The sequence below is a fragment of the Rattus rattus genome, chromosome 13 (genome assembly GCF_011064425.1).
Source record: "Rattus rattus isolate New Zealand chromosome 13, Rrattus_CSIRO_v1, whole genome shotgun sequence".
NCBI lineage: Eukaryota > Metazoa > Chordata > Mammalia > Rodentia > Muridae > Rattus > Rattus rattus.
This window is the reverse complement of record NC_046166.1, coordinates 14,437,753-14,451,386: the sequence shown is the minus strand read 5'-3', so window position 1 is coordinate 14,451,386 and position 13,634 is coordinate 14,437,753.

Below are 13,634 nucleotides of genomic sequence, written 5' to 3'. Positions count from 1 at the left end.
TAACTTGAAAGTACAGAAATACTAATGCCTGGGAGCCACTACTTGAAAAGTGCAGAGGTTTTCAAGTCCTTGGAAACTGATAGAAAGAGACAAATTTTATTTCATCCTTTAAAGTGACTATGTTCCGACTGTTCTTTATAAAGTTCTCAGAAAGTCATGGAGAAATCAACCATTTGTCACAGGCACATGCAGATGGTCCATTTGGTAACATTTCTTATGTTAAATTTATCTTCTTTCTGGTTCCATTTCAGTTAACCCTCACTTCTGCTCCCACATAATTTCCACAAACATGCACACTTGGATTTTTGCAAAGCCCATAACAACCGGAAACAACTTGAAATGGGCTTTAATACTTGAATTGCTTGATTATGTTCTATTTAAATTATTTTAAAAAATATTTTCCAGTGATTCCTTCTTTAGATATAATTTTAGAAGTCCAGTGACTATTTCACATAAAGAAGATAACTATCTTTTTCACATCTTCACATTTAGTTGGTAGTTTTTAGTTCTATGGAGGTATATTCAAATATTGAAAGGAATAAAGGAAAGGAAGAAGAAAGGAAGGCAGGAACACGCTCCTTGGAAGAATTTGAGAACTTAGAAACAATTTCCTGTAACTGATTTTTGCAATAAAGAACTGCAAGGTATTACTTGTAAGTGTGTTCAATTGGTTTCAATTAGATGTTTACTGTCTCTTTCCCAATTTCTGCTATTCTTAGCCAGTGTGGTAAATAAGCAGTGCATAGGAAATGAAAAAGATTAGAGTTAGCTCTCTTTCCCTTCTGCTCCCTAGGAGCATTGCATACACATGTGAGAATATACTCCTGCACATGCATGCACATGCGTGTGTGCTCACACACACACACACACACACACACACACGCACACAATACTAAAATGCTATAAATATTTTACTTGTTCATCTTTCTTATGAAATAGGTTTCAATTTCTTAAAACACATGTTATTATTTCTGTGAAAGACACAATGACTGGCTTCCCACCCACAAAGAGTTTAACCAACATCCATAAATTTTAACAATTTATAGGAAGAATATAATCATGTATTACTTAAGAACCTTAAAAGAAAGTTTAGAGGAGTTCGAATGTCTTTGTTTATATTAAAAGGCAGGCCAAAGACTATGTAAGATCATGTCATTTCTCCTTACACACTACATAGTTCATTGCTGTGCTTTTATGTCAATTTTCCATTTTTTGTACAACTCTCTTTAGTGCCCAAACTTTTATATTTTGTTCTTTACATTAATTAAACTCTAATGTTCATATTCAAATATTAACCATCCCAAACACCATCACCTCCACTCCTGCTTATATACCTGTTATCTTTACTTCCAGACTCACCTTTCTAGATCTGACTTTTACCTTCCAGGATTGCTAATTTGTGGACTGTGCTTCACAAACTTTCTTTCCTTTGGCTTCCTGTTCAGATTGGTCATTTGAAATGGTCTTAGATAATCTGAAAGCAGAAGAAACTAGGAAATTTTCAATTGCTAGCTCCTACCAGAGTCTCTACTGCTAACAGTAGGTTATTGCTGGATGGACGAGCTTAAAGACACTAGCAAACTCCTTATCCGTTTAGATAGCGCTTTCCTTTTGTCTCCCTTGGCATCTTTTCTCTCATGTTCTCTTGTAGTCTTTGCAAATCTTCTGCATTCAATTCTCTGTTATTTGAATTATGTAGCATGGTTTTATTTTCCTGAGTGCACACTGTCAGATACATGAGTTTTCACTCTAACACTGTTCAAGGTCATTGTCGGTACAGAAGTAGTCACTCAAAACCATTTACGTTTTACCCAATATCAAACCCTGCCTTAGTTCAGGAGCAATGCACTCTCAATCCACTCACTACACCTTATACGTAATTCATGAGGCTTATTTAAATGTAGAAGACTTTTATCTGGGTCTCACAGTTGAAAATTTATGATTTATAAATGATGTGATGAGCATGTCAATATAATAGAAAAAAATCAAGGTATCCGATAGAAGTTTAGGTTCACCAATCAGATACTTTACATAAAGGATGAAAATCTTCTAAGCATTTGAATCATAGAGATGTCAAGTAGCTTGACATTATGTAGCCAAAGCTTTGAGAGCCCTTCAGATGACTGCAACCATTTTTAACACCCATGCTCTTAGCACATGAAAGCAAAATGCCAAAATGCAGCATCATATTCTTCTCATATGGAACTCTGTGGCACTCATCCCAATATTGTGCTTTTAAGGAGGACATTGATGAGTCCTCTGTGGCTTCAGAGACAAGAGGTCAGCAGTGAGTGCTGTCAGAACCACATGGTACCCTGGATAAACACATAAAGGATGCTCAGGACACACGCATTAATATGCCACAGTTAATATTTCTGCACAGTTTGTTTTCTCAGCAGTATTTTGCTTTCTAGGGACTAAAATATGTATTTGACAAGTGTGATATGATTGATGCTTTACTAAGAGAGTCCTTTCATAGCAGAACAGATGTCTCCTGACAAGAAAGTTATTGGTAAAAGCAAACTGTATTATTATAATAATGCTAAGGTTCAGTCTTAAGGAGAAGAGAGAATGGGCAAAGATGGTGGGAAAAACAAAATCTAGTCTGAGTGTGAGAATAAGACAGATACTGTTCTGAATCTACATCTTCAACTTACAGTATTGATTTACTCTATGATATATGAAGACAGCACAGAGGTCTCAAACGGCTAACATGAAAGCATTCAGAAGCCACTCTGTGCATCTTCTCTCTTCAATATGTTAGTTGTAAGCACTTCTAGATGTGAAAATATTCTTAACTTTGGCATACCAAATGTCATTATTAATAATTAAAGGTTATATTTCCATTATTCCTTCCTTGCAAATTCATAGAAGCAAGTGATTCATGGTACAGTCAACCACTTCCAATTTTGTTCTGTAGTTAGACTTCTTTTTTATTACCATTGACTTGCATACTATATAAGCTTGGTCAAAGGTAGATATTTTGTGGGTACTGTTTTCCTGCAACATATAGAAGACAGTCTTATAGTAGACACTGCCCCTCTAGCTCTTCCAATCTTTCTACCTCTTCTTCCAGAGCTTTAAGTATAAGGGTTGTGTTGTAGATGTAAGGTATGGGGTTGAGCACTCCTGACATTTTAACTAGTTGTGGATTTCCGTAATGGTCTCCATTAGCTGGAAACAAAAGAGGCTTCATTGATGATAAGTCAGAGCTAGACATGGTTATCCAAACAAAAACAGTACATTGACACCAGTTAACAAGCTATGAGGACAGGAAAACCTTACAAGACATAGAAATACAGATAATTAATGGCTTCTGAAAGTAGGAGATTCTGTCTTCGTGAGGGACAAACTCGCTGATAAGCTATCAAATCCAGCTGATCATCAGTCCTAAAAAAATATGAGTATCGTTAAATGGACTCACTATATTGTGCATATATGTGTACATGTGTGTATGTGCATATATGTATATATACATATATAATAATGAAAGAAACTGTTATTACTTTGAGAGGAAGTAGGTTAATACAAGAAGATACAGTTCTCATGAATGAAATTATCAAAAAAATCACAAAAGAAGGCTGATATTAAAATTGTATTACTGGAGAAACATGCAAAAGAACATACATTCCTGTGTCTTCAGAAAAAGGAGAAAATAATGCAGTTAAAATCAAAATAAAATAAAATAAATAAATATCAAAATTACCTTAATTTCAGAATATAGACTAAGACTAAAATAATAGGTCCATGTGCAATTTATCTCATAAATTTGATTTAAGTTTCATAAAACGTTTCTTTTATTTAACTCACCAAATATAATTATTAAGATCCTTAATATATAGCAACGATTCTCTTAATTTCACTTTATCTGCATATGGCTCCATTCAAAAAGAAGATGAAATCTTCAATCGTGTATATTCTTTTGTTTATAAACTCCTTCTTGAGAATGATAATAACCAATATGTTTGAATTTCTGTCTCTCCTCCTCATGTGCTCACAGGAAGCCATGATTTCCTGACTCCTTTATTCCAGGTTTGTTATAATAGTCTACTTATGCATTCACATGCAGCATTACTGAATTTGTATTGTAAAAGTCTTTAACATTGTTTCTATCTCTGTCTTCTTCTCTTATTTCCACATCTTACTTCACAGTAATGCTTCAGAACAATCCATTATCAACTCTTTCTGCAGATGTCCTGCCTAGTCAAAAAGTATTTGGCAGTATTGACATTAGTGATACTTGGGTTGTCTTGCCTTTTAATGAAATATTAATTAATATTTATTCTTGCCAAACAAGAGAACTAACCAACCCAAAATTGGCTTAATTAGATTTCATTCAGTCAAAACACTGAAGTCACATAATATAGTTTTTCCATGCTCAATTTTACTAAATTTTTAGTAGTGTGAGAAATAGATACCTGAGAATCAAGAATTAACAAGGGCTTTTGAAATCCATGGTGTTTTCTTCAATCTGAACTGTGAGAGGATTCTAACAGATCATGGATGATATATTTTGGTCTAATGTCTCTTGTGAGATCTGACAATTTTAAGAAAGAAAATTTATTATTTTTTGGATATGAACTATTAACATATTACAGATTCTGAAGGTTTCTCAAGGAATTTTGATAATATATTCTAGTTTTTAAATCATTTCCTATCCCACAAAGGGATATAAACTTGTTATACAATAAAATATAGATAATAATTAAATAATAATATCTGTTAGATAATTCCTCTGGTGTATGTCTAACGACATATGTGTGTTGTTCCAAGTTATGAATGTAAAACAAACCAAAGAAGTTATTCATTTAAAGCTTGAAAGTATAGACAATGTGCACTAAATTAATATAAATCCATAGTCAAATACTGGTTTTGTAACTTATATCAAATGATTGCTTAAATTATTATGATAACCTTTACCATAGAGTGCCAAAAACTCAGGAAAGGAGATGAATGTACAAGAGGATTGCATTAAACCACTGTCACCAGGAGAGATATTAAAATGTATAGTAAAAAAGGCATCTTAATATGGTTGGATTTGTTCATTATATTTTGTACTTTGAGCCAGAAAAGGAACACTTCCCACGAGAAAATGCAGGATATAATCTTCTTCTCTACTTTGAGTAAAGCAGACAGTTCAGAGAGAGCTGAGAATATAACTCAGAGAGGCGGAGAACTTGGAACACTGCCATTCCCATGATAAAATCTCCAATTTGGCATCCAGAGCTCTCCAGAGCACTTTAAATATGTATAGAATGTTACTAATAAAGGTTTAACATTTCAGGAAATCTTTGAGGAAATGCATCAAGAGATATAGTGAATCTGAAAATAGTTGTAAGGACACTGGATACTAGCAGGCTAATATATCATTGTAAAACACAGTAACCAGTGGAACATTTGGAAAGAGGTCAGAATACCAGCCCAGAGTAACTCTCAACATCTTGACCACAGAGTGTTACCCACAATCTCCCAGGAAAGTGGAAAGGAAGTGGAAACATAGCAAGAGAATACAGTACAGACCTGTGATAGTTGTTCTCAGTATATTTCTTTCATTGTTTTTTCTGTAACTTTTTTTTATTTTGAAAACTTTCTAACAAGTGAACTAAGGAAGAGTAAGCCAGTGTAAAAGATCATAGACATCTAGTCTTTTGCAGCAGGATTTCTATAAGTTACATCATTTAATTCTCCTGAAACATGGATTTGTTAAGTTGCCACACTTTATGGCTGCAGAAAAAATTCAGAAAACACATATGACAGGTCTCCTTTTTAAAATAACCAATCAACAGTTCTTTTAACCACTATAAGCAAATGTTTATAAGCATATTACATTTAATCTGAATATATTACCCAATGAGTTCTTGATACTGTCACTTCACCATTCTTCAGTAAGGATAGGATTCTCACACAAAAATATCTAAGAAATCTCCATGTGTTTTGTCCTCATGTCGATACTGAAATTTAAATTGGGTTTCTAAGTCCCTTAGAAATGGTTCAAACCAGTTTTAGTTCTATGAGCCAGTGATGTTTGTGTTAGCAGTAAAATAATCAATGGGATGTCTTGCTGGTACACAGACTACCCACATGGAAAGCTCTCATTGCTATTGTAGGTTATCAATTTCCCCAGCAATTGATAAAATAACCAAGATGCTTATTTCAAAACACCTTTGCAAATTTGACTGTCTCCTAGCTTACGGCTAAAGTAAGAAATCACATTTTCATAAAGAGCCCCTTTAGAGCAAGATCCTGATCACATTATTTGAAAGTATTACTTTTGTAGCCAATTTATTTTTACAGGCATAGAGCATGAGTTTGTCCTTGAGGAATGGGTAAGATATAGCTAGAAATCTGTGATGGTGATAGCCCATTTGGAACATGCCATGTGGGAAAGAAGCAGATATGAGAGTAGATGAGCTGAAAACCTGGCTTGCAATTTAGTGACAGTGCTGCTCCAAGAAGCCAGGAAATAGCAGAAGTCAACCAGATACAACCAGAATATTTGCTCCTACTCTCCTCTCACTTGTAATTCCTGGACCTAGATACATGCATATTTATGATCCATTTATTTATTAGATGTATAAATGGAAGGTCTGGGGTTTTACATCTTTATAATGTGTGTGCCCTCCTTTGTTGCCATTCTGAGTCATGGCTCTGCATGGTGAGTGGCTTCTCAGGTATGTTGTCCCTTCTAATGGACTTCAGCAAGTTATCTTTGAGTAAAACATAAACCCTATGATTGTGAATTGTGTAATCTGATCTCGGTCTATCCTCTGGTATATAACACACACACTACTCCCTCTAATTCCTTCCACTACACTTCTTCTCTTCAGTACACTGATCTTAATGCGTGGCTGCTGTTTGATAACAGCACCATCTAGTGTTCTACTCCCATGTTAAATTCAAGCACTCCTTATCTGTTTCTACTTATATTAGGCAGCATGATAAAGTTACTTATAGGAAAAAATAAACGGAAAGAGTAGAAAAGACAGGAAAATTCAAGTCCAACTTTATTTTAAAATATGAAGATTTTAGAATTCTGAATGTAAAAATGAATTACATAGAAGATAAACAATACTTTTATTTTTAAACACATTTAATATGCAAATCAAATAACACATGTTCTACATATTAAGCATCAACTCTTGCTACACAATTATATGATAGTGGGTTTAAATGTATAAGGAGCATTTCCTCCAGTGATTGGAATATGAAGAAGAGATTTTTCAGGCATATAATGAATAAAATACCAAAAAGGACACAGATCATGAGACAGAAAAACTGACCTGCAAGAGAACCTCAGTCTTATTTGTCCTGTTGTCTGTATGATGATAAAGAAAAGGAAATTGTGGGAAAAGGGTGACTGAATCCTGCAAGAGGAGAGGAGTGAATGACAGAGAAGAAAGAAGACAATGAAATCCAGGAAGAAAGAACAGAAATCTACATTTGTCTAATTTTCATCCTCCATAATTTTGTATTTCAGTAACAAACTTGCAATCCTCCAGGAAAAATCTTTATTTATAATGGTTAGAACACAATATGCAAAAAAGAATATACATTCTTAGAGAAATTACATCGACAGAGACACTGCCTAAAGCTCCCATATAATTTTTTTCTGGAAGCATCAGGACAAAGCATTTTAAAAAAAGACTATGGCTTACTCTTTTGGGTCCATGGCAATTAAGACACTCTACTATTGAACTTTTTGCCTGTTGATATATTGTAAATGAGCAGATACCAATTCATATGATAGCAAATGTATGATGTCCTGATTGAATGTAAGATGTAGTGACTACAGGATTGAAGGGTAATGAAGTGGATAATGAAGCTGTTTCTGATTGTTTCTGTTTCTGCTCTTAGATCACTGCTGTGAAAAAAGAACTCACCATTATGCCACCATTGAACCTGTCACCTCACAGTCAATCCCTGTGATTGACTATGTCTTCCATAGCAACATGTTTTCTTATAGGCTGAGTCAAATGAGAGAGAATTTCTACATTTATAACCAAATATGATTAAAATACCTAAATATGCATTAAATATTACTATGAAACATATTTTGTTAAAAGGGATTTGCCTCTTAAGATTCTGTAACAATATCAATTAACCAAAAAGTACACTAGAAAGTTTTGTCCAGAGATTTATTTTCAGACCCTGGAATCAAAATTGGCTTGGTCAGCAATTAGTACATCAGGGGACTTAGAGATAAATCATTGAAATGATTTTATGAAAGCAAGACAATGTTTCCTTTTTTTCCCTCCTTGCCCAATAGAAGACATTTCTCTGCACAATTAAAAAAAACTAGAGTATGATGGTTGAAGATATCACATCTGTTCATAGAACTACCCTTCAAGGTCTGGTGGGACAGATGAGGTATTAATAGAAATGTGTGAAAACAGTATGCTACAATGAAAAAAACCTTACTAGAGAAAGTTTTGGCCAAATTGTTCTTTATACCTTTTGACAAAATTTCTGTAGCTAAAAGTTCAAAGTTACAAAAACTGGTCACTCAAAAGTCTAAAGATATACTGCATTTACAAAACATCTTAAATAAAAAGAAATAATTCTAAAACACAGCAAGCAGTCTCTGAAGTTATGAGAGGATCTCCAAATAAAAACCCAGTACAGTGACTCGCATCTTCCATATGAAGAATTTTGTGAAATAAAGCTATAATACTTATGAAAATGAAAATGGATTTGTTACACCCTTACAAATAAAAGATAGCACAGTATGATATCTGTCTATATTAGAAGGTTGTTTATGAGATATCTGGACTGTTACAGTAATAACAGACTTAAGTTCCAGAAAAATGAAAACTCTCATAAACAGTCTACATATTTTAAGAATATAAATTCAATTCTGCAGAAGAGAAAAGTAGAATTAACTATACCTAAGACATATGAAGTTGATGTTTTACTTTTGAAGATATGTATGTACCTGATGACAAAAAATTAAAGTACATATCTGAAATGAAGGCATGATTCTCACATATATATATTTTGCAGTAGAGAAAATTATGCTAACTTCACTAGTAGAATTCACATGTATTTATTCTGAACAATCATGGTTGAGCTACATTTTTTATTTTAGTTTTGAGAATATAATATTGCATGTCTTTCTTTTCCTTCCTCTCTCCAAACCCTTCCATACCCCTCCCTGTTCTCCTTAAAATTCATGATCATCTGGGCCAAACAGGTCTTGGGGACCTGCACTTAACATTAAGTACAGACCAAACCTCAACAGTTATTTATCATGGGTTACCAAACAAAATGAAGGTTCATGAACATAAGGAAGATTTGCAAAAAGGAGGATTGTTACCATAGTGATAAAGAGGCAGGAAATGGGAATTGTCATCTGTGTGGCACACACATAAAATTATCTTAGAACATACTTACTTTATAACAATAAAGAGCACATATACTAGTCATATAGTTGGGATAGTATTCAAGCATTTTTAGGGATTTTTAATTATCAGCAATTGTGAAAAACAAATCTACAAAATTAAGTTTAAGCAAAATAGCCTCTAAAAACTGGGATTCTACTATTTAAGTTAAAGATAAATTATATATGGGCGTGCAATGTGTGCCCTAGGAATGAATCAAAGAAAGACAGAAGAGCTAAACTTTGAAACACAACTTTAGCATAAGATCCACTTTAAATTATCAGGCCTCTGTCACATTCTGGGATTAAAAAGCTTGTATATCCTTTAAAGAAGTTGACCTTCCCATTTATATGACAGTAATTTTAGGCTCAGATTCAAGAATCTGTCCCCAAGTTCTGATTCTGGGTTATATAGCAACTCCCTAGTTTTCCATTTCCAAGGACACTATATTATGAAGCTCTTCAGCTCAATATGGGAAGTGTTGCCCATGTAAACCTAAACTTTCATTGTTTATCTTCCTTTGTTTTTTTTAGAAGCAATGATCTTTGAGAAATAATTAATGTGTCCACTTTCTGAAACATATCCACATAGGATAAATACATCCTTCTGCAAGCATCAGTCACAATGCTCCAAATGGCTCTTTGGCAGATAATTATTCTCATTTGACTCTCATACAGTACAATTTAAACCAACTTACAACAGCAACAACAACAACAATAAAGTTTAGCCCAAATCCAATAAGCCCAAGGTGCTAGGTGTACAAGACTATTTAAGCTGTCAGTCAAGAAACTGGAGAGGTGGATTAGTGATTAAAAACACTGACTACTCATACAGAGACCCCAGGTTTGATTCCCAGCACCCATATAAGCAGCTTATGTCCATCTACAATTTCAGCTCCTCTTCTGGCTTCTGAGGATACTGCATGCACATGGTGCACAACCAAAGTGCAAGCAAAACACCCCAAAACATAGAAGAATAAATAAAGAAGGAAAAGTAAATTATGAGGACATAGGATAATTGTCAACAAAGACAAAAGCCTCACATTTAGAAAGTTGGCTTTGAAGTCCTGAACTTCTTGTCTCCCCTCCCAGCCAAGAACTGTATAAAATGGAAAAGACAAGCTAAAATAAAATTCATGAATGCATGCATACATCTTCCCTCTGTTCTTCTGAGTATGGATGTGATGTGGCAGCTGCTTTAGCTCCCACTGCTAGGACGACACTATCATGATGGACAGAACCTTGGATTTTGAGCTGGAATTGTCACTTTCTTCTTTGAGTTGCTTTTGTCTTGAGCTTTTATCACATCAAAAGAATAGAAACTATGATAAATATTTATTTGTTCCTTCAACCATTCTATTTATTTATTTCTGCTAAATTATCTGGTAATCTTAAAATTTGGATATGAACACATTTTTAAAATTATGTTTAATTTTTCTTATTTAGTATCTTCTCACTCCGTTCTTGTATTAAAGCTATTTATTTAATACAGATCTTCTTTATTTTGCTGCCTGCATCTTGCCCTCTTATCTAAAAAATATTGTTGCCAAGGCCACAATAAAAATTATTTGTCTGTTTTTCCCTTCTTAGAGTTCTATAGTTTCACATCTGATGCTTACTTCCTTAAAGTGTATTGAGTTACACATGTTATAAAATAAAGGTTCAAGTTCATTCTTTTCCATCTGGTTATCTTGTTTTCCTAATATTATTTTACAGAAGAGATTGGCCTTTCCCTAATCTATATGCTTGGAATCCTTATCAAGGGTCAAATGACTGCATATGTGCATAGGCTTATACTTTGTTTTCCTATACTTGCATTAATCTATATATCTTAGTGTGGGCTGGATTACAGGTTCAGAGATTTAGTCCATTATTATCAAGGTGAGAGCATGGAAGCATCCAGGCAGGCATGGTGTAGGAGGAACTGAGAGTTCTACACCTTGTTCTGAAAGGCAAACAGAAGACTGGCTACCAGGTAGCTAGGATAATGGTTTAAAAGACCAAGCCCACAGTGATACACCTACTCCAACAAGACCACACCTCCTAATAGGGCCACTCTCTGGGCCAAGCATACTCAAACTACCACGCTGTATATTTGTGTTCATGATAGTATTGTGTGATTTTGACAAATATAGCCCATAATAGATTTTCACATTAAGAAGCATGAAGCCTCAAGCTTTGCTCTTTGTCGAGACTCACTTTGTTTATGGGATTATTTGTCATTCCATGAAAATTTTAATGCTAGTTTTTCTACTTCCATAAAATTACCATTGGGACTATACTAGAATTCTATTGCATTTATAGACTGCTTCAGATGGAATTAGCATTTTTAAAATATAAATTCTTCCAACCTTCAGGGGTTTGTATTTTGTAACCTAGAGGTTATCTTATTGTGATTCTGGTCACCCCTATGATGTCAACAGGTTGAAAGAGTTTTAAGAACTTTCTGGATGACAGGTCATTTGGAAGCCTTGTGCTAAGAAACTTGTGTTATTTTGAAAACTAAAATAATATCAAGTCCTGAAGGTACATTACATTTATGGGTGTTTCTTGGTTCAGTTTTTAAGTAATTCAGAATGTATTGGCATAGCATGTAAGGATCCAAAATGTCCTCTTTGACAAATATATGAAGAATATATATTTTAAAATTGTCACTTAGAATTCTCTATTACAGTTGTCAATTCATTCCTATGAGTGCTTTGACAAATAGCTTGTGGTCAGAATTCAATAGAACTAGAGAAGAAAGGTATTGCTTGTTAACTAAACATGTTAACAACATTCTTGTTAGCTTAGAACTTCATGAAAACCAGGAAATAAGTATGACTATGAAATAAAATTTCACTATCACTGAAAATGGATTTGTCACTTAGATGGTATAAAGTTGAATTTTCTCTTTTTCTCTCTCTCTCTTTAATTTTTCTGATAATGTTGGTGTTCTGCCTCCATGTATGTATATGTGAGGGTGCCAGATCTACTGGAACTGGAATTATAGATAATTGCAAACTGCTCTGTTAGTGTTTGAATTTGAACCTGGTTCTCTTGGAAGGGCAGCCAGATTCACTGAGCATATTTCCAACCCCCAAACTTGCATTTTTTTAGTCTTCCTTTGTTTCTATATAAAGTCAAAACTGAGGATTCACCAAACTATTCCTGAAACTATGCCTATCTGGGTCCTTGCAGTAACTAGTCTTGGTATTTTAATTTCATTTTTTTATGGTTTATCCATTTACTGTAAGTAGCAGTTATAGTTCAGAGTTGATTTGTCAAGTTTTAGTTGTTTTGTTGTGAAGATGCTACCTCCTGCTTTTCCTTTGTGTTACACAGCCAGCCAGCAAGGCATGTTGTTGGAGACTATGTGCTTTCTTGTGCAATGTTATTAGGGTCGTAACAAGGCAAACAAATGATGACTAAAGCATGAACCAATTTGGCAATGAAGAACATATATTTTAAAATTCTAACTTAGAATTCTCTATTACAGTTGTCAATTCATTCCTATGAGTGCTTTCAATCACCTATTTTAGTCAAGCAGAGGTGATAATGGAGTCCAAAGAAACACAGGCACCTCTTAAGTCACAATGCAGTTACACAAATAAGCATATAGGCCACTACTGTCAAGTAGACATATAAACATGTATGTTTATATAGATGTATAGAAATTTCGCCATGCATATTCACTTTAATAAATGTGGAACATAATAGGAAAATTTGCAAGTCAAGTAGAAAATTGGAATTTAGCTTCTATCTGAAGTACAAAATACTTGGAGAATTATAGTCTTAGAGTTCACTTTCTTAGCAAAAACAAATAAGATAGAGAGAGTCATGGCAAAAACATAATCAGAAGCCGAGGATCTGGGACTTTTCTTTGAGATTGTAACATCAGAAACTATATAGATATCATAGCACCAACATGGCCACCAAAACATGAGATGAACAGGGTGACTCCAACAACCACAGCAAACTAGACCTAGAAAGCCCATGCATGAGGCCTCAACCCTACACAAAATTACAGGCCGCTATGTAAAGTAAAGCTGGGAGCTGGAGTGGGTCTTCCCAGGTAAGAACACGCTGATTGGTTAAGTGCAAAGCAATTAGCCCTGAAAACATACAAGTAACATTTGAACTCATATGATAGTTAAAACATGAACTGTTGGGTTTTGAATTTAGCTCAGTGGTAGAGCGCTTGCCTAGCAAGCGCAAGGCCCTGGGTTTGGTCCCCAGCTCCGAAAAAAAAAGAAAAAAAAAACATGAACTGTTTTGG